The 23,326-nt window shown below is 40.7% G+C and overlaps 1 protein-coding gene across 1 annotated transcript in view; it reads left to right on the top strand.

Moving 5' to 3' along the window:
* The first annotated feature begins 2,499 nt into the window (after window positions 1-2,499).
* etv4 (ETS variant transcription factor 4) overlaps window positions 2,500-23,326 on the top strand; it is a 118,252-nt gene continuing 97,425 nt past the window's right edge. Inside the window, exon 1 of the mRNA XM_085966386.1 lies at window positions 2,500-2,739. The gene's annotated coding sequence lies outside the window, so the exon portion shown is untranslated. The remainder of the gene's footprint in view (window positions 2,740-23,326) is intronic.

The raw sequence follows: 23,326 nt of genomic DNA on the forward strand, positions 1-23,326 counted from the left end.
TTTATCATCTACATGGTGCCAATTGGTGACATCATCTACAGGCATGGGGTTAGCTTTCCCATGTATGTTGATGGTACACAGCTCTGCCTCTCCACCACCCCCCTCGACTGTCTCTGAGCTATCAAACAGTTTGCTAGACATCCAAACTTGGATAAGTCGTAACTTCCTCCAGCTCAAAATGGGGAAAACCGAAGCTATAATCTTCAGGCCCTACCACAAGCTCCACTCCTTTGCCACAGATTCTATTTCCCTCCCCGGCCAATGTCATAGGCTCAATCAGACCATTTGCAAGCTAGGTATCCTATTCAACCATGAGTTCAATTTCATCCTGTCCCATACTAAGTCCTACTTGCCCATCATCCTGTCCTCACTGACCTATATTGGCTCCCTATTCCCCAAGTACTAAATTTAAAATACTAATCCTCATTTTTAAATCACTCCATTGTCACGTCCCACCCTATCTCTGCAATCTCCTCCAGTCCTGTATTCCCCTCTAACACACTGTCCTCTGACCTTTTGTGTGACCCCCCCCCTTCGCCCCAACTTTGATGGCAGACCCCTCAGCCGCCTGGCTCCTAATCTCTGCAGTTTCCTTCCTAAACCTCTACATCTCACTCACACTCATTTAATAATCTTCTCAAAACTCATCTCTTCAACCAAGGTTTTGGTCTCCCTTCCTCAGCTGCCTTCCTGGTGCAGTGTTTGTTTTCCTTAAGCCTCTCTGTGAAGAGCCTTGGGATGTTCTTTCCAGTGCTTTACAAATGTAAGTTGTTGTTGCAACTTGCACTTGAAGAGATAATGCTTGCTCTGAGGGCATTTCTAAGCCCTGAACAAAACAAAATTATCCTGTGGAATTCCGTGTTCACTGCACTAAAACCAATTCCCTGAAGTGTATTGCTTCAAAACATAATTAACAAAAATATTTCCCATCTCTGTACCCTAAATGTTACATCTCCAATAGATTATCTATTAAACCAGTATCAAGGTTAATGGCCTGTGATTTGCAGTTGTAATGACGGTGAAACTGTCAGTGTTTGCCATCATTACTGTGTAAAACTGACAGCAACCTCTGGCATCCTCACATATGCAGTTAAATGCGGAAATCCAGAAGTTGCTGACAGTGATACCCTACTCCTCCACAAGATGCGCTGTTGCAGTCTTCGCAGATGGAATGAATTAGAAATCACTGATTTGACATAAACTTCAAATTTTGCGCACTATTCTCACTGTAAAACCCTTGAAAAAGTTAAGCCTTGTTGAATGAGGTCTAACTGAGTTTTTAATGGTGTACTAAGTCATAATTATTGCTGAACAATCTCTCTGGCCCTGAAAAACGAATTTTATATTGTGGAGTGTCATTTCCTCCATTCCATGATAACATTTCCATAGATTTTTAAATAATAAAATTTAATTTAAATAATTTTTTAAAGTTTGTTTATGATATTTCAGCTTCTACCTTAATCCCATGTGTATGTTCCAATCTTTACTTCATTTTCTGTACAATTATTAAAAGGTGAATGATAAAACCTGCTTTTTACTTCCTGGTTTGCTGTCTGTGAGAATGCTTTAACGTAATTGGCTGCTCAGCCTGCTTGATGTCATCACTGTTGCTGGATGCCACAGATCCCCTGTAGATGGCGTCAGATGTAAAGTCATGTCAGAAAAGGGGATATTGACTTTGTGGGCAGCTTTCTTCGAGATCAGTGGAGAGTGCCGTCACTTCGCCACTGACTGCAAAATCTGGGCCATTATCTATGTACATGAATTACTTTTGTTAATATGCCATTGCTCTATCAGTATTGTGTTTCAGTAATGTTGTCACTAAGTCACCATGAAAACACACTTTAAAAACCCTAAGGACTTCTTCACAGTGGTATTCTTCACAAATCCATGTATGTAGGATGATTTAAAGGGTTAACTGTGCCATGGCTTATGTATCAAGTCCTGCCTGTGGAAAATGAGGAGATATGTTTGTATGATGCAACTCTTATGCATGCCTGATGCATATGCCTCATAACCCCGTGTAATTTAAGGCAAGACTTAATCCAAATTGACTCCAGATTTTCTCTGTAAACAGTACTCCAGTGTGTCTGCATGTTGGGGATAGGTCTGAAGCAAATAGCTTGAGATACCTGTTAACTGATTATTAACTTATTGAAGAAACTATAACTAAGAAACTTCATATAGAAACTCTGTTTTGCAAAATGCCATTCTGAAGAAATCCCAGTTAGGCCCCCCTAAAAAAATAGATGGTTTAATATATTTTGTCTGAGTAAATACTCACTTCCACTGCTTCCAGATTTTATGAATGACCCCTTCAAGGTTTTTTTTGTGAATGAGAGGCCATGGCAGAGGATCAGAACTATGAATGGAACCGAGCGCCTGGATTTTGATTGGCTGCTGAGCTGGGGTGGGTGTTCCACCTCCAGGTAATATAACACCTCGATTCTCACCTCTCATAGGCTGGAATCTTTGCTAATGTCATGTCATTGACTGAGTCAGGTCATTCATTAAAAAAAAAGAGAGCAAAAAAGAAAGAAATCTGAGACCGTGAAAGAGGAAATGAACCAATCGCCGAATCCCTTGGGCAAACAACTGGCTGAAGCAAGAAAAACAAGTCTTTTGAAACCATCACTGAAGTCGGCACAGGCACAGACCTATTAAAGGAAAACTTTACATATGCAGTTTGCCGATTCCGGGGATTTATGTTGCATCACGCAAAGTATTTCCATAAATCAGGTGAGATCATACTTTTAGATGAAGTTTAATTTCTTGCTGCAGCAACCCCTCCACCCCCTGATGTTTGGTGCTTATCACGCGAGGATCTGCTTTGTTTTATTAGTCTGATCAGAGCAAACATGGAACTGCGCTGGGCAAATGACACTGGAAGCTTTTAAAGCTGCACTGTCCCAGAAACACACCGCGCACTAACATCAACTGTCATTTCCATTAAAAAAAAAGTAACATTGCACCTTTAACCCTCTGGGTATTTTCAGTGTTTTCTATATTTTTATTTAAGGTTGCCCAATGTTAGAACTTGTTTCACGTTTTTTAACGATATTGGAAAGGAAATAACGAATTGTTTAAAGAAAAAGGTTAATGCTTGCAAATACATTGTGAGGCGCGAATTACCTAATCCTGCTCCCGATTACAAAAGCATCTAATTTACTGTAAATCTAATCAAAGCTCAATTATCTTTTTAATTTGATTTGAGACGCCTACCTATTAAAACTATACCAAATGTTCCAGTAAAACCTTATATTTATTTAGTTAGTTTATAGCTATCGCAAAGCGACTCAAGATATAGTCAGATACAATTTTTAGAGTTAAGGAATTATGTGTGGCACTCCTTTGCTTTGCTGTTTTTTATTAGCTACCACAAGCTCATTCATACTGTCAGGGCAATTTGATTAATATCTCGTCGGTTTTTAGTTATTCAGTTCTAAACTCATACAGATGGAGAAAACTACAGATTGCAGATTGTATTTAAATATAACTTTTAATATTATCCAGCTGTGGTCTGATTAGAGAATCTGGTGACCAAAGATTGTGCTCCCAGTCATTAAAATATAACTTGTTTGTTAGGACAGGGACAGGCCTTTGTTGTTTTCTTTCACTGTCATTGGGGCTGAAAGTAATTTTTAATCCTTAACCCCTTTATGATTATTGTCACTAAAACATCACAGCTGCTTTTGTTCAGTCAGATCACACAGCACTTCCCTCTCTCTCTCTCTCTTCCTCTCTCTGACACTTTGGATGTCTCACTGTGCAGATACTGAGGTGTCTGCAGGAATTATTTTTTTAGTTGGGACCTGGATGTGTTAGAAACCAGTATGAGGACAGAAAGGAGCAAAGCAGTGGGGAAATATTAAGATTCAAATGTTTCACTGAAGAATGTTCAAGGGCTGTAAAAAAAAAATTAGGCCTTAGCCTTAATTATTCTTTTCATGGACAAGTGTTCTGTTTAGAATAGGAAACATGGGGTAGTAAATCCACAAGTGATGGAAAAGTGCACTGTCATGATGTGAAACAGACTGATATTAGCGGTGGTCTCGAAGGGATCTTAAACAGCCCTGTCTTCAGTAACATAAGCAGTTTTTTTTAAGAGTGCCTGAAAGTGCAGCATAAGTCCTGTAAAAGCTTTGTTCATGTATTTGTTGATGTTAGCGTAAGTGCTGATGTTAGCATGAAGTGGGCTCATTGTTTCAACACTGTCTTAAAGGACCTATCTCTTTCAGTGGAAGGTGGTTGGGTGCCAGTTGCTGCATGATAATTACTTTGGATTGACTAGGCCGCCTCATTTAGCAGCCCGGGTCAAATTGCTAAACGGTATGGTAGTGGAAATGGAAATTTGTTACAATTTTTTTTGTCTCACCAATTTTTGTTGCTACAATTTTCTTCCCTCCCTTTGCTGGGGACCAGTCAGCTTCTGGTGTCTCATCTAAGTGCTAATTATTCCTTTGTTATTCTTCACGGTGAATGTCGGGGCATCAAACCCGCTCTTGTCCTCACTTGAAATCTACACATACATTCTTCCAGCAGGGTATGGTGGACAGTGATCAGGAGTGCTAACCCTGGTCAAGTTTCCTCTATGCTCTTAATAGTAATTTTTTTTAGATGAGTTTTGAACATTGCAGTCTTCATATAAATCCCCTTCCTGCTGTTTAGAAGTATTGGCCACCAAGTGATCCCAGTTGGTTGCCCTGTTTATAAACAGAGATTGCTCTTTCTGCAAAATGCTAATTGCTGACAATGTCTAATCCTACACTGAGCCTCGTACCTCAAGTGTTCTTCCCAGATGTCACCAGCGTCTTCAGCTCCTATTATCCTGCTCAAACAAAGTACATTAGAGTCCTATTGTATACAATACTTGGGGGAGGAAAGGAAAGTGTATTGATGTTATTAAAACTAGATATAGTAAGGTTGACCATATCACTGTCTAGATATAGTAAGGTTGACCATATCACTGTCTAGATATAGTAAGGTTGACCATATCACTGTCTAGATATAGTAAGGTTGACCATATCACTGTCTAGATATAGTAAGGTTGACCATATCACTGTCTAGATATAGTAAGGTTGACCATATCACTGTCTAGATATAGTAAGGTTGACCATATCACTGTCTAGATATAGTAAGGTTGACTATATCACTGTCTAGATATAGTACGGTTGACCATATCACTATGTCTAGATATAGTAAGGTTGACCATATCACTATGTCTAGATATAGTAAGATTGACCATATCACTATGTCTAGATATAGTACGGTTGACCATATCACTATGTCTAGATATAGTAAGGTTGACCATATCACTATGTCTAGATATAGTAAGGTTGACCATATCACTATGTCTAGATATAGTAAGGGTGACCATATCACTATGTCTAGATATAGTAAGGGTGACCATATCACTATATCTAGATATAGGAAGTTTGACCGTATTGCTATAAGCGCTTGGGATGTTTTACTACATTAAAGGTGCTGTATAAATACTAGTTGTTGTGTATGAGCAGGAACATTCTACCCTTTCTAACTCTCCATTCCTGAAGCTGTTGACATGCTCAGGGATGGTTCTACGGGTGCCAGCAGCCCTCTGGTGCCTCTCACAAGAGGCCATTCTTTAAATGTTAACCTAGACAATGAGTATCTGTAGGCCAATTGACTGCGCAGGGCATTACAGCTAAGCCTGATCCCATTGGCAGCTGATATCTACATGGATGTACTTTCCAGCAAGGGCCACTGAATAGAGAAAAGAGATAGAAAGAAAGACTTGCATTTATATAGTGCCTTTCATGACCACTGGACATCTCAAAGCACTTTACAGCCAATGAAGTACTTTCTGAAGTGTAGTCACTGTTGTAATGTAGGAAACACAGCAGTCAATTTGGCACAGCAAGCTCCCACAAACAGCAATGTGATAATGACCAGATAATCTGCTTTAGTAATGTTGGTTGAGGAATAAATATTAGCCAGGACATCGGGGATTAATCCCCTGCTCTTCTTCGAAATAGTGCCATAGAATCTTTTACATCCACCTGAGGGCAGATGGGCCTCAGTTTAATGTCTCATCCGAAAGACGGCACCTCCGACAGTGCAGCACTCCCTCAGTACTGTGCTGGAGTTTCAGACTAGATTTTGTGCTCAAGTGCAGGAGTTCTGTGATTTCTTTCCCCCTCCCTAGTCCTCGGGCACTGAAACCTGTTTAACCCCTCCACTGGCTGAAATCAGCTAACTCAGTATAGACAATAATTACATTTGGGACCTTCTTAATCTATATAGCACAGAGCCACACACGGTGGCAAATTTACCCACTGAGCATTTTATTAAATTTATAGGACATTGCCAGTAATTTCAGTCTGTTAGGATCCTAAAACTCAATCTAATTGTAAATGTAAAATATAAAATCTCATAAACAATGTAAATACTCACTACATTAAATACATCCCCTTCCTTTTTAATTATGTCTGTGTTAGCAGATAACTCAATGTTTCTCCTTTCCATCTTTCAGAACCACATTAGAAAATGCTTTTGACAATTTATGTAAATTTCTAATATAATACAATGTCCTTTTGCTCATATATTATCAGGCCATGTTAATTAAAGTTCCATGTTCATCTTTTTACTGTGGTGTTTGGGGAGAGACTTTTCCACGGCTCTTCTAACTCCTTCACTGGCACGTTAAATCACAGGGAGGTTCTGGGCACGGTGCTGCATTCTGACTGATGAGGAGTTACGTTCTCGTTTGACATTTCTTAGCTCGTAATTGTGTTTTTCAGACTTTCTGGTAAAGTCTATAGGAAACAGTATCTGCGCTGTCTGTAGGACCTTCTAGAATATCACACTGATGTGAGATTGTATTGATTGCGCAGAGGAGGAAAACAGCAAACCCGAGCTGAATACATAGAGGATAGATCTGGGCTGGGGAGCTTTCTTTCCATGGGTGTGAAAGGTCCAAGTGTTCACTAGCAGCGTAGAGTGAAAGATTTCACACGGTTTTTACTCACTCACTGTTCACTGAGTTCCATTAAATATCTGCCTGCTTTTTTTTAATTGACAAAATGTTTTAAATTTATTTTGTCAGCGGCTCATCTTTAAAGTTCTGTTTCTGCCATTACAGGTCTTTTTAGCCTTGATCAAGTTACATAATCAATGAATACGTTAAGTGTCACATTTTTTGATTAATATCTGCAAAAGTACATGGGACCAAGTGACAAAAAATAACTTGGCACATGTATAATAAAAAATATTAATATTTTTTGGGAGGGACAGTTTGAAAAGCCTGCTAAAAATCACTAGAAAATGATACTGGCAATTGTTTTATTTTGATTTAAATTATCCAAATACATTTTTTTTTACAATAATATTTAAACATATTTTTGAAATCCTTGCTATTCATTGCCAGTGATTATATTCAACCATATGAGGGAAAGTGTCAGGAATTTAGGGAAGAGCTTAACGATGAATGTTACTGCCCCAGTGATCATCGATATTTACTAAAGCTAATTAACCAGAATAGAGCAGCAACGCAACCTTGCAATTCCTGCACCAATCCAGACCATGCACTGCCTGCTGCCTGTATTCTAATGCCTGGAACTGTATTCTGAATTTCCCTGCCTATCACTGATTTGTGTTTTTCACAGAAAGATGGACAGAGTCCTTAAATGTGATCTCAAAACACCTGTAAAAATTTCGGCACCCCATGTAATATAAATGGAATCACCATAAAGCAATCATTATAGGGGACCGTTGTGTAAAATATATAAGCTTAATGCCAAACTTTCATGAGTTTCTGATCATTTTAAGAGATTTAACTATGTAAACACAGCAACATAACATACTACCTGCAATAGGTGGGTGAGGAGAGAAAGGTTTATTAATGTCATAAAATCTAGATTTAACAAGATCATTCACGTCACTGTGTTAGCAGCAACATTGCTTTCAGTTCTCTCCCATGGAGGGTATATGTATCAAAGCATTATTAGACAGTAAAATGGTATTGAAAATTTAAAGTACTCATTTTAAATCAGCCTCTAATCTTTATCACTTGTGAGTGTGCCACATAGACCCAGAATGTAAATTGAGGATTAGAAGATAGTGCTTCTGGTGTGGGGAGGAGATCAGAGTTGCATTTCAGAACCTAGCTACTGAATACACTTTATTCAGATTTAGTATTTGCAGACTTGTGGCACTAAAGGGTTAACCACTGAAGACAGTAACATTGTTTTGCAAGAAGAAATGTTGATGCTTTGGTTATAGACTCACGAGGTGAATATGCTTTGGCTGTAATAAAGGTACTGCTGTATTTTAGGCTGAAAAGAGTGGATTTTGTGCTTTAATTCTTTGTAAATTTCAGAGATTTCCTTAGAATGCAATGGTGTGCAGGCCCTTTAAGAACTACTGCAATATTCATTTGATCTCTCCATGCAGGAGTTTTTCATATACTACAACAATAATTGCATTTATATAGCAACTTCGACGTGCACCTGATATTATTACGCACTAATGTCCTACCTGCTGGGAGTGAGCCTTTGACACTGCAGTAGCATTCCCACCTCTAGGCCGGAAGGTGCAGGGTTCGAACCCCATCCCAGACAGTCCCGGTGAGTGGAGTCGGAGCTGCGGCTTTGAATTCTAGGTTGACATCCAGTGGGACACTCTTGTCCGGCGGGTGTGGGCGGCCTCCCCTCATCGCATGGGTTGTGGGAGCCCATAAAACCCTCCCTCCGTATAGGACTAAGCACCCTATCAGCTGGTGTAAAGATGGTTATGGAAGGAGCGTTAACGCGGCCAGTCAGACTGTTAATCAGTCCTTCCACTATTTCACACTGTTCCCCAAAGGGAACAGCAAGAAGACACAAGAAGAAGAAACCCTATCTGCTGGTCAGCCCACTCCATTACCTTTCACTACCTTTATCTATTACCATAACAGACATTTCCACACATTCTATACTGCAACGGAGAATGGAGAGCTGATGAAAACATTCAGCAGCAGTCAGACAATTTCCAGATTCTTTCTTCGAACGCTGCAGTGCAGCCCTCTTAACAGTTGTGCTAATTAAGTCGCATTATTTTAATCTGTTTATCAGTAAGCTGTATAAATGTGCAAACACATTGAATATTTTGTATATTACCAGCTTGTTTTTTCAGCTTCTGTAGAATAATTCATCAATATGTTTTGAAGAATATCCTACTAGACAAGAGAGGAATAAACTATTTCACTCTTTAAAGGACGATGACATTCCACAAGAGAAACTGCACTAGGGTTCTTCAGATCCAATAAAAAAGAATGCAATATTCTAATTTCTGCTTTGTCTTACTGCTTTAGTCACAGCAGGCATTCTTCTACTTAACTGACAGCAGGCAACAAAAATATTGCCATGATTAGTCCCCATCAGTTTCTTGCATTCCTTAAAAAAAATTCAATTTAAAAAATAATTGTAATAGGCAGAATAATTCTAGAGCTTGCTAATAGACATTAAGAGAATTTTACATTTTCCCCCCTATCATTCTTTTCCACCAATTTCCTCCACTTTGCTCCTGAAGGCATTGATTCCTTGCTGGGGTACATACAGTTACATGGTTGCCCTCCAATACCTCACCCAGGTGTGAGCCTAGACAATGTTAGCAAGCTGAAATAACAACAGAAAGTGCTGGTAACACTCAGCAGGTCAGGCAGCATCGAGGAGAGAGAAACAGAGTCAATGTTTTGGGTCGAACCCTTCGTCAGAACTAGAAAAGGTTAGGGAGGAGAGATTTTTAAACAGGGGCAGGGAGGAGGGGAGGAAAGAACAAAGGGAAGGTCTGAGATAGGATGGAAGGCAGGAGAGATTGAATGACAAAAGGGATGATAGTGCAAGGCAAAAGGAGATGGTAATGGGACAAGTTAAGAAACAAAAGATGGCTCTAGATGAGGTGTGAATGATGATGGCAGCAACATTAACAGCTACCATGTGAGGAAACAAGAGAAAAAAATATATAAAGAAATACAGGGACCAATTTATAGTCTGAAATTGTTGAACTCGATGTTAAGTCCAGAAGGCTGTAAAGTGCAGAAGTCTGTAAAGTGCAGAAGTCTGTAAAGTACCTAATCGAAAGATGAGGTGCTGTTCCTCGAGCTTATGTTGAGCTTCATTGGAACAGTGTAAGAGGCCGAGGACCGAGATATAGGAGTGGGAGTGGAGCGGAGAATTAAAGTGACTGGCGACCGGAAGTTCGGAGTCACGCTTGCGGCCTGAGGGCAATTTAATATTGTACACCTCCGTTCAGTCCGCAAGCGTGACCCCGAGCTTCCGGTTGCCTGTCACTTTAATTCTCCCCTCCACTCCCACTCCTATCTCTCCGTCCTTGGCCTCTTATATTGTTCCAACGACGCTCAACGTAAGCTGAGCCATGGAGTTTAAGGGGGGACCTTTATCCCATAATTCACTGGATAAGGAAGAGCTGTATTGACAGCCCAGACAGGTGCTTTGTCAGATTTGAATTCAAGGCAACATCCTCACAAATGTTTGTCTTTAACACAAGAAGTAAACATGGAGAGGAAATAAGGAAAAAAAACACTAGATTGCAATCAGTACCAGGCTATGGAGACCATGTCTTGCAACATGCTTTCGCTGAATCCTGCCCCACACTCCATCCCTGTGCAGTTAAGTCAAATTGCAACACTCCGTGTATCTCAGGAGCTTTCTGTAGTTTTCCATAACGTAGAGAATAATGGATACCTGGGAGAGTCATCACTGCCAGCAGTCTCGCTGAGGGGTTCGGGTGACATCAGAGATTGAAGCCCACCTGGCCTACAACTGTCATGTGAACTCCTTGCTGAGATTACTGATGAGGAAACCCTCCAGGTATATCTATTATTTTTGATAAATGAATTACAGAGAGGGTGGGGGCTGGTTTATTTTCTTCTTCTATTTTGTTTCGCTGGTAGCGGTGTTATGGCAGACGTTGATGCCCTAATACTCCATCCAGTTGAGGTATGCTGTTGTATTCACTGCAAGATTAATGATTGTAATATAATCACCAAGTTTAGTAGGCTTTAACTGCAGTCCATGACCAAGAAATAGCGCAGTGCTGATAACTATGCATTTTAAAATCTCTATAAAAAGAGACTTCTCAAAGGGAATCTTATGGAAGTATATAGATACCTTAACTGGATAAAGTAAATTCAAAATAATACTTTCGGATATGGCATGGCAGCAGGGCAAAGGTCACAATTTCAAGGTTGTGAAGGGCAAATTTAAGACAAACAATCAAGAAATATTCATTGCATAGAAGGTGTTAACAGCTAGAACAAGTTGCTTGGAAGAGTGGCTATGGCCAGGACACTGGACTAATTTAAGGAACAGCTAGAAAATGTAATGGGCTGATGGTAGGGGTGGTGTTCTGAAAATGAGATCAAATGGTTGAAGGGTCTTCTTCATCCAAACCTACCTTATGATCTTGTGATCATCCTGTTTTAAATAAATCTCTTGAGCACTTTTATTTAAATGCTAGCGTATCAACATTAAAGAAACCATCAGCAAGGGAAGCTATTAAAAAATAAAAACTGATTACTAAGTTATAGGATTCCCATTACTGTAGAAGCTCCATGGGAATTGGGAAGCATCTTGGGACATTTTGTTATGTTAGAGTTGCTATATAAATGTATCTACCATAATAAATGAGACCCTTCCCTCCAATAATGGAAGCTGATGAATAATTGAGTGTCCTGAGATTTTGGTCGTACACAAATACAGTAATATCCTATGCACAGGAATGGAGACAAATGCAATACAAATGACAGAAATTGAATTTACTCTTTCTTGGGTTGAAGTTGACTGCAATCAGACAGGAGGATATTAGTGTTAGTGGGTTGTGCAATGACGTAAACTCTCACAGAAGGTTTTATCATGCAAAAGGTTTGGCAGATAGTTGGGAAAGCAGATAATTTGAGCACAGACAAAGGAGATTTCACTGTATTTAAACAGATTGTGCAGGGTTTATATTTGTTTGTGTTGTGCACTAAGAGAATTAACATTTACCTCATTGCCTTGTGTCACAGAAACCCATTCTCCATAGTCAAGTGAAACTCCTGAGTTGGAGGTCATGCACCCGCCACAAAGAGAATTGGCTGGAACTGACCATATGAAGGTTGTTACTGTGCAGGGCAAATTTTACGCCATGTTTTCCTGTGTACATAGGAATCCCTGCAGTGTCTGGGAGTCTTTTACTTTCTGAATCCTGTAATATCTGCCTTACAATTGTAACCAGTGCCCCTCTGATAGAGCTTACACCAGCTTATAGGTTATAACTGCAGATGGCAGACCTCAGAATGCAGTCACATAGCTGCCCAGAAAGCATAGCAATGTGGAAAAACCACATTTCCACTCTGGTGTTTCCTCTTCCCTGGTGATGGCGCAAATCAACAGCAAATGTTGGTGTCACTCCAGAGCCACTCTTACACTGTGGCAACACTAGCATTTTACCAGTATGAAATCAATGGACAGAATTTTTTGGGAGAAGAACAATCACTCCAGAATGAACTTTTGAAAATTGTATTAACCTTCCAGAGCATCATTGTGGTGAAAAAGGGATTATATTTTATGATCTGCACGTTTAGCAGTGCCACTGCCCACAGGATTGATACATAACAAGATCATGATAAATATGAAGGAGGTAAGCCATTCAGCCTATCTTGATTCATGCTTCCAGAAAGACACCATCATGGCATCCAATTGTTTCTTGAATAATTACAGGGTTTTCACCTTCACCACTTACCTGGAGGTCCACTCCACATGTTGATCACTTTTTGTGTGACGAACTTCCTCACATCCATCTTAGTTTGAACCTATGTTCCTTTGACCCACTCTCAGTTTAAAATGAAGTAATTTTCTGAATTTACCTTTTACTTTCTTTCAAGCCTCTATAAGGTCACCTCTTTTCAAGGCTGAAGAACCCAAATTTGTCTAGTCTTTCCTCATAGCTCAGCCCTCTGAGACTAGGGATCAGCTTCATGGCTCTTCTCTGAACTGCCTCCAGGGCCTGAATGTCTCCCTTGAGTACTGGAGGCATTAGTCAAGGTGTGGTCTGACAATAGCACTATAAAGTTTGAACATGACTTCCTCTGAAATGCTATACTGCTTTAGCTATCTGGATTAGCACTCTGTTTACTTTGTTGATCACTGCTCCACAGTAGTTGGAGATGTTGAGAATTGAATCTACTTAAATCCTTAGGTCTCTTTAGACACTATTCATGGGGAACTTTTATCACTAATTTATTTCTTCCTATGTGCAGTACTTTATACTTTGCCATATTAAATTTTGATTTGCCATTGTTCTGCCTACTTGCATATTTTGCCCAACTCATTTTGTAGTTCCTGAGCTGTTTCCTCAGAATCAGCTGCCTCTCCTAGTTTGGTGTTACCTTCAAAGTTAAACAATTTGCTTTGAGTTTCTGAGCTCAAGTCACTAATGTACATTAGAAACATAGGGATCCCATCACAGATCCCTGAGGCACCTCCTCCCACCCGCAACATAAATCCACTAACAAATACCTGCAGCTTTCTGCCCTTCACACAATTTCTTCTCCATTTTCAAGCTTTACCCTGAATCTTCCACTGCTCTGAGCTTAACTAATAGATCAGATAATAGCTTTTCATCAAGAACTTTGTCAGATAGTGTCAGCCATGGCTCAGTTGGTAACACCCTTGCCCAAATTCATTAATTCAACTTCAGTTATCATAATTTGGGGAGGACATTTCACTCATGTTTTCACTAGTGAATACTTGGGAGAAAGTAATCATTTAATATATTAGCCTCCTTGGGCTGGATTTTGATTGAGGAGGCGTGTAGGAGGCAGGACTACAACTTTCGGGGTTGTAGTCCCGCCTCCATCGAGTTGTGGCCAACCCACGCGATTTTCACTTGATTGACCTTGTTGAGCCCGCCCAGCGGGCTCAGCAGGCCAATTAAGGGCCACCCAGCAACAGGTGACGTCACAGATTGACATTTGAGGCTGTCAAACACTGACAATCTGTACTCCAAGTTAATTCCTTCCTCTCAGGCTGATTTAGAGATCTCCCCAGAACAGAAAGCTGAATGCTGCAACTTTTGACAGCTCGCGGCCATTCGGCTTTCTGCGCCGGTGAGATGAGGGACTCCTGAGACCTGAAGGAAGGAAGGCTGTAAAGGTAAGTAAATGTAAGTAAAACTTCTTTAAACACTTTACACACACCAAACACACTTACCTCTGAACTCATGCACCCATCACTCACCTGAACACTGGACATCTCGAACCCTCCAAGCCCTGCAGCCCGACGGTCCGCCTCGCTAACTTGGCGTGGTTTGGAGCCACCGGGAATCCCACACTTCAGCAATAAAAATAGGGATTAGGCTAAAAACTACCTGTTAACAGGCAGTTAATTGGCACTAATCCCCTTCCCGTCTCGGGGAGGCGGGTCCCAGTGCAGGGTGGTTACCCGCCTCCTTTGAAACTGGCTTGGAGGCGGGATGGGTTCGTGCCCCCCGATTTCGTGATTTTAACCCCCCACACGCCTCCAACCTCGCTTCCACGGCCCAATGAAAATCCTGCCCCTTGGGTCCGTCTTCGCATTCAGCCGTATTGTACCTTAAGCATTTTACCCCTTCTCTGACTGCTCTGCTATTGTTATAATACTGAAATAATTTCTGACTATAATGTTTTGCCATTGCAGCTATGTTTATATCCTCTTTGCTGGCCACACTTTTAAAATGTTTCTGCATGTTCGTACATTTATTCCAGTAAATCCCTTCACCTTGCTGCTCCCTGCCAGATTTCTAAAGATCATTCTTCCTCCTTCGTTCACTTCTGGTTAATTTGTTAATCCATTTAGGGTCGCATTTGTTTAGTTTACACTTGCTGATCCTAGGTATATATTTACCCTGCATACTCAGCATTATGTCTTTAAAGGTGTTCCACTTATCCTTTACTGAAGTGTTGAACAATCCCCCCCCCCAACCCAACCTCCAGGAGCCCATCAATTTGCATAAACTATTCTCTCAAATCTTTTGAAGTTAGCCCGTTTGAAATTATTTCTGAATCCCTGCTTATTTTGAATTTGATGATTCTGTGTCACAGGTGTCATGACTTCTATTCCCTGTATATTATCTCAGTTACATCATTATCAAGTCAAGATGTGCACTGCCTCTTGTGGCTTCCCTGACGCACTAGGTCACATTGCAATTATGTATTACGTTTACCAACTCTGATTCTGAACCACTTGGGTATTTCAATATTATATTTGGTTGATTGATTTCCCCCATTAGAATAACTTTCAGTCTTCACATTTTGTAGAGTAAACATATCAGAGGTCATTTTCAACTTACCACCAGAGCACAAAACCAGCAGTTTCTATAACTGGTGACCGTGTTACACTCTACCGGTAAGTTGAAAAAGACCCCATCACATCTGGATGGCCGGCAACAAACAGTCTGCTTTCTGGCAGATTATTTGTCTCCAGGGGCATCAAACTGGAGTATGATCCTGTCATCACCCAGCATTCACACATACTCTGGACTATTCAGTCTCATTCCAAAAATGAAAATGAGATCTTTCAAATATAACCCTAGAAATGACTGCTTGTGATATTAGTGTGCAAATGCTTAATGACTGCTTGTGATATTAGTGAGCAAATGCTTAATAACTGCTTGTGATATTAGCGTGCAAATGCTTAATGACTGCTTGTGATATTAGCGTGCAAATGCTTAATGACTGCTTGTGATATTAGCGTGCAAATGCTTAATGACTGCTTGTGATATTAGCGTGCAAATGCTTAATGACTGCTTGTGATATTAGCGTGCAAATGCTTAATGACTGTGATATTAGCGTGCAAATGCTTAATGACTGCTTTTGATATTAGCGTGCAAATGCTTAATGACTGCTTGTGATATTAGCGTGCAAATGCTTAATGACTGTGATATTAGCGTGCAAATGCTTAATGACTGCTTTTGATATTAGCGTGCAAATGCTTAATGACTGCTTGTGATATTAGCGTGCAAATGCTTAATGACTGCTTTTGATATTAGCGTGCAAATGCTTAATGACTGCTTGTGATATTAGCGTGCAAATGCTTAATTCACATGATGCTCCTCTGTGCTATTTTAGCAGCGGGATTAACTTGTTTATTTAAATGAGTTAGTGAAAAAGAGCATCTTACAAACCTATTAAACATTCGTCAACTAATATCATAAGCAAATTCCAGGCTATAAATCCCATTGCTTATTTACTGGCTTTGTTTATTCATGATTTTCCTTTAACTTGTTGCTGCTCCCAGGTTCCCTGGATGAATGAAGTCTAAATGGGTATTTCACACTCAGACATCACATGGCTTCTAATGGTCTGGGAACTGTTTTTTCAATTTATTTTTTTTGATATTTTCATAATGTGAATTATTCGGGTGCAACAACAGTCTGTTATTTCTTACTGTATCTTAGTTCTCACCCCTCTTCTCATAGTTCTTCAACCCCACATAAATGTGTTACAGAAGTGAGTCACAGGGCAAATAGGAATGTAACAAGTCAAAGATCTGAAAATCTATAATAGTTGCATAACTCACTGGTAAACAATATTCTGATGGTCATTTTATGTTACATATAAGTGGTGCCAACTGAGAGGCACTCAAACAGAAACTCTAAAATTCTCCATGTTCAGCTCTCCTCAATGGTTAGATTCACTTATCCTAAAATGTGCCATTGAAAGCACTCCATCACAGTAAGACCACCTGGAGACAGTAATGCATCTAATCCCTCTGTACAAGAATTTTCAAGAAGGCTGTTAATCACCCCGGGAGACGGTTGAGAAACAGTTCATGTAATACAAAAGTATAATAATTTCATATTGATAATAGCACATTTCAAATGAATTAAAATCTATGCATATAATGCTTTTTTTCCACTCTGCAACATTGCCCATCTCTGCCCTTACCCCAACCCCCACTGCTGTGGAAACACTCACCTGCCTCTTTGGCACTTCTAGGCTCGATTTCTTCAATGTTTCTCCTTGTCGACCTTCTGAACTCCATCCTGCATCAACTCCCAACTCATCCAAAATCTCACCACCCAAAGCATTGAATTCAAACTCCTCATCCTCAATTATAAATTGCTGCTGCCTAGCTCTGCGACTTCCTCCGTCCCTGTGTGCCAGCTCACACCCTCAGCTCTTCTGTCTCTGGACTTTTCTGCATCCCTCTGCTCTATCTTCAGTGTCAGAGCCTTCAATCAATCTTGGCCTTACACTCTGGAACTCTCTCTATAAACCTTTCTGCCCCTCTAACCACATTCCCCAACCTCCTCAAAACTTCCCTATTTGACCATGCTTTAAATCACCTTTCCTCATTCTTTTCCTGTTATTGTTCAGTGCCTGTTTTTGTCTCTATGAAGTGCCTTGGGATGTTTGCTATATTAAAGGTGCTTTTTAACTACAAGTTTTTGTTTTTGAATTTGTGGCCTAAGTACAATATAAGTACATAAGATGTAGGAGCAGGAGTAGGCCATTCGGCCCTTTGAGCCTGCTCCACCATTCAATAAGATCATGGAGGAGCGGGAGCGGGAAATAGGAGAATAGAGCAGATGAATGCGTGGCTGGATAAATGGTGCAGGAGGGAGGGCTTTAGATTCCTGAGGCATTGGGACCGTTTCTAGGGGAGGTGGGACCTGTACAAGCCGGACGGGTTGCACCTCAATAGGACTGGGACCAATATCCTCGCGGGGGGGGCGGGCGGGGGGGGTCGTTGCTAGTGCTGTTGGAGAGGGTTTAAACTAGCTTGGCAGGGAGATGGGAACCTAAGAGTAGATTCAGAACGGAGAGAAGCAAAGCTGAAAATGGAAGGCAGAAAATTAGTAAGCGAGTTTGGAAGGCAGAGGAAACAAAGGCTAGAAAATAGACAACAAGGGAGTTTGGCAGTGCTAAATGGTATATATTTCAACGCAAGGAGTCTAGGGAATAAAGCAGATGAGCTGAGGGCACAGATAGACATGTGGGAGTATGATATTATAGCTATTACTGAGACATGGCTGAAAGACGGGCAGGAATGGCAGCTCAACATTCCTGGTTACAGGGTTTTCAGATGAGATAGAGAGAGGGATAAAAAAGGAGGGGGGTTGCAATATTGATTAAAGAAACAATTACAGCTGTGAGGAGGGATGATATCTTACAAGAATCATCCAATGAGGCCATATGGGTTGAACTGAAAAATATAAAGGGCAATCACACTGCTGGGAGTGTACTATAGACCCCCAAACAGTCAGAGGGAGATAGACGGGCAAATATGTAGGCAAATTTCTGAGATGTGCAAAAATAGGGCAGTAATAATAGGGGATTTCAACTTCCCTAATATTAACTGGGATAAGATTAGTGTAAAAGGTATAGAGAGAGCAGAATTCTTAAAATGCATTCAGGAGAATTTTTTTAGCCATTACGTAGCAAGCCCAACAAGAGAGGGGGCGGTTCTGGACCTAGTTTTAGGGAATGAAGCTGGGCAGGTGGAAAGAGTATCCGTGGGAGAGCATATTGGTGGTAGTGATCGTAATTCAGTTAGATTTAGGGTAGTTATGGAAAAGGACAAGGATAGACCAGGAATAAAAGTTCTCAATTGGGAAAAAGCTAATTTTACTAAGCTGAAATGTAATTTAGCCAAAGTGGACTGGAGACAGAAACTTGAAGGTAAATCAGTGTCAGAGCAGTGGGAGGCATTCAAAGAGGAGATCCGGAGGGTTCAGAGCAAGTATGTTCCCTTAAAGAAAAAGGGTGGGACTAACAAATCTAGAGCTCCCTGGATGTTAAGGGGCATACAGGGTAGGATAAAGAAAAAAAGGGAAGCTTATGACAGATACCGAGTGCTCAATACGCAGAAAGCCGAGAGGAATATAGAAAGTGCAGGGGTGAAATTAAAAAAGGAAATTAGGAAAACAAAGAGAGGGCATGAAAAAATATTGGCAAGTAAAATCAAGAAAAACCCAAAGATGTTTTATAAATACATTAAGAGCAAGAGGATAACTAAAGTAAGAGTAGGGCCTATTAGGGACAAAAAAGGTAACCTGTGTGTGGAGGCGGAAGACATGGGTATGGTTCTTAATGAATACTTTGCATCTGTTTTCACAAAAGAGAGGGACGATGCAGACATTGTAGTCAGGGAGGAGGAGTGTGAAATATTAGATGAAATAAACATAGTGAAAGAGGAGGTATTAAGGGATTTAGCATCTTTGAAAGTGGATAAATCTCCAGGCCCAGATGAAATGTATCCCAGACTGTTAAGAGAAGTAAAAGAGGAAATAGCAGAGGCTCTGACCATCATTTTCCATTCTCTCTGGCCACAGGTATGGTGCTGGAGGACTGCTAATGTGGTACCATTGTTTAAAAAGGGAGAAAGGGATAGACCGAGTAATTACAGGCCAGTCAGCCTAACCTCGGTGGTGGGAATATTATTGGAAAAAATTCTGAGGGACAGGATAAATCTTCATTTAGAAAGACACGGATTAATCAGGGACAGTCAGCATAGATTTGTTAAGGGAAGGCTGTGTCTGACTAACTTGATTGAATTTTTTGAGGAGGTAACAAGAAGGGTCAATGAGGGTAATGCATTTGATGTAGTCTATATGGATTTTAGCAAGGCTTTTGATAAGGTCTTGCATGGCAGACTGGTCATGCAAGTAAAAGCCCATGGGATCCAAGGCAAAGTCACAAGTTGGATCCAAAATTGGCTCAGAGGCAGGAAACAAAGGGTAATGGTCAAAGGGTGTTTTTGTGACTGGAAGGCTGTTTCCAGTGGGGTTCTGCAGGGCTCAGTACTGGGCCCTTTGCTTTTTGTGGTACATAGCAATAATTTGGACTTGAATGTAGGAAGTATGATTAAGAAGTTTGTAGATGATACAAGAATTGGGCGTGTGGTTGATAATGAAGGAGAAAGCTGTAGCCTGCAGGAAGATATCAATGGACTGGTCTGGAGAGCAGAACAGTGGCAAATGGAATTTAATCCGGAGAAGTGTGAGGTAATGCATTTGGGGAGGGCTAACAAGGCATGGGAATACACAATAAATGGTAGGACACTGAGAATTGCAGAGGGTCAGAGGGACCTTGGAGTGCATGTCCACAGATCCCTGAAGTTAGCAGGACAGGTATATAAGGTGGTTAAGAAGGCATACGGGATACTTGCCTTTATTAGCCAAGGTGTAGAATATAAGAGCAGGGGGGTTATGCTTGAACTGTATAAAACACTAGTTAGGCCACAGCTAGAATACTGCGTGCAGTTCTGGTCACCACGTTACAGGAAGGATGTGATTGCACTAGAGAGGGTGCAGAGGAGATTTACGAGGATGTTGCTTGAGCTGGAGAATTTTAGCTATGAGGAAAGATTGGATAGAGGCTGGGATTGTTTTCTTTGGAACAGAGGAGGCTGAGGGGAGACCTAATTGAGGTGTATAAAATTATGAGGGGCCGAGATAGAGTGGATAGGAAGGACTTATTTCCCTTAGCAGAGAGGTCAATAACCAGGGGGCATAGATTTAAAGTAAGAGGTAAGAGGTTTAGAGGGGATTTGAGGAGAAATGTTTTCACCCAGAGGGTGGTGAGGGTCTGGAACTCACTGCCTGAAAGGGTGGTAGAGGCAGAAACCCTCATCACACTTAAAAAGTACTTAGATATGCACTTAAAGTGCCGTAACCTACAAGGCTACGGACCAAGTGCTGGAAAGTGGGATTAGGGTGGATAGGTCTTTGTCAGCCGGCACGGACAAGATGGGCCGAATGGCCTCCTTCTGTGCTGTAAATTTCTATGATTCTACCTCAACTCCACCTTTCCACAGTATTCCCATATCCCTTGATTCCCTTAGTATTCAAAAATCTGTCGATCTCTGTCTTGAATATACTCCCGACTGAGCATCCACAGTTCTCTGGGCGAGAGAATTCCAAAAAAATATGCCATGACCAATCATGAAATATGATTTATATTTCCATAATGATGCTAATTCCAATTCATTTACAATTTTGCTCTCATGATTTATCCAATCATTATCACTTGTGCTTATTAAAATCCTATTTAATGGCTAGCCTTTTTGTTGCTTCATATAGTTCAGCTGTCTGTCAGCCATGGCTCAGTTAGTAGCACTCTCGCCTCTGATTCAGAAGGTTGTGGGTTGAAGTCAGACTCCAGAGACTTCAGCACTGCAGTACTGAGGAAGTGTTGCACTGTCAGAGGTGCTGCCTTTTGGATGAGACATTAAAACAAGGTCTCATCTACCCTAACAAGTGGATTTTTAAAATTCATTCACAAGATGTGGGCGTCGCTGGCAAGGCCAGCATTTATTGTCCATCCCTAATTGCCCTTGAGAAGGTGGCGGTGAGCCACCATTTCAGAGGGCAGTTAAGAGTCAACCAGATTGCTGTGGGTCTGGAGTCACATATAGGCCAGACCGGGTAAGGATGGCAGATTTCTTTTCCTAAAGGACATTAGTGAATCAGATGGGTTTTGTACAATCCGGTAGTGTTCATGGTCACCATTACTGACACTAACTTTTTATTCCAGATTTATTTAATTAACTGAATTTAAATTCCCCAGCTGCCGTGGTGGGATTTGCACTCATGTCTCCAGATTGTTAGTCCATGCCTCTGAATTACTAGTCCAGTAACATAACCATTATGCTACCGTACCCCTAAGGTGGATGTAAAAGATCCTATGACAGTATTTTGAAGAAGTGTAGGAATTCTCCCCAGTGTCCTGGCCAATATCTATCCCTCAATCAACATCAATAAAATAGGTTATCTGGTCATTATTTCATTGTTGTTTGTGGGACCTTGCTGTGCCTGACAGGTTTCCTACATTACAACAGTGACTACACTTCAAAAGTACTTCATTGGCTGTAAAACGCTTTGGGACACCCCAAGGCTGTGAAAGGTGCTATAAAAATGCAAGTTCTTTCTTTCTATATATAATGTTGTCATTATGAGTTTTTCTTTTCACTCCCTCATTCTCTGTTATGACCTGGTTAATGCCACTGGTGAATAGGGACACACAACAGGAGTATGTGGTTTATCAAAAAATAAACTACTCAGAAGGCATGTGGGTTGTGCGGGCCCCACTCACTGGTGATTTTATTTTTCAGTAAAGCACTGATTACTGTTGTGTATTTTGTTACTATCACACACTGATCATCTTGCAGCTTTATCCTGTGAGGACTTGTGTGAAAGATGCTGTATACTCCATGAAACGGTGTTTGGTGGGTTTAATATGGAAGCTTTCCACCATGCACATGGTGGAGTGGTAGCAAGCAATGGTCAAAGTTTACATTTATCTTCAAGAAATGGACATTGCACCAAAGATTGTATAATTATAACTGACAAAAAGTATTGCTGCAAGGGAAGACAGTTTCAAAGGCTGAGGCCACTGGCAAATGTATACATTGTGTCACATGAAGTATTGTGCATTGAGTCACAGAAAGCGCCTCTTTCAGAAATAACCCACACAAGTTAACTAGTGATACTCAACCCATACATCTGGCATAAACTGGTCTATTGTTAAAAGGCCCTCCCATGAAATCTTATCCTTGGAGGCCCAAATCAAGATGTACAGCGGCCACTCCCGTCACTTGTTTATTTCACTTCATTCTTATTGAAGCTCCTTTGAGTCTCATGTTTGTTGCCTATTGTTTCCATTTCCACAAGTCAATTCCTCCAAATGCACTGTATCGATGATACCTTTGTTGTGAGACTTTTGTGTTTTCCCCCCCTCTGTTAACAGAAACCTATTGAATTAAAACTTTTTTCACAAGCTGGCTTTTGGAGAACTTGCTTTGAAATGCTGGATTATTTTTAAATAAATAGAGCACTTCCTTATTTTGAAACGAGTCACAGACATTATGCTAATTCCCCAAATTTAATTGTGGGTAAAATGGGTTCGACAACAGTGGCCAAACTCTAGGCTCTAAAATAAAAAGAGAAAATGCTGCCAACACTTAGTAAAGTCGGTCAGCATCTGTGTCGAGAGCAGACAAGGTAACATTTCAAGTACAGCCCCTTCATGGCTTGCCCCGGTGGTAGCATTGGCTGTAATTCTGTTGCCTGTCAGATTAACTTACATTTATATAGCACCTTTCACATCCTCGGGACGTCCTAAAATACTTCCCAGCTTTTGAAGTATGGTCATTGTTGTTTTGTAGGAAAATGCGACAGCCAAATTGTACACAGCAAGATCCCACAAACAGCAATGCGATAAATGACCAGTTAACCTGTTTTTAGAAGTGTTGATTGAAAGATAAATGCTGGCCAGGACACCGAGAGAACTCCCTTGGAACCTTTGATGTCCTCGGTTTAATGTCTT

Source organism: Somniosus microcephalus, chromosome 24 (genome assembly GCF_052327205.1).
Source record: "Somniosus microcephalus isolate GS21.2 chromosome 24, FLI_Smic_1.0, whole genome shotgun sequence".
NCBI classification, from domain to species: domain Eukaryota; kingdom Metazoa; phylum Chordata; class Chondrichthyes; order Squaliformes; family Somniosidae; genus Somniosus; species Somniosus microcephalus.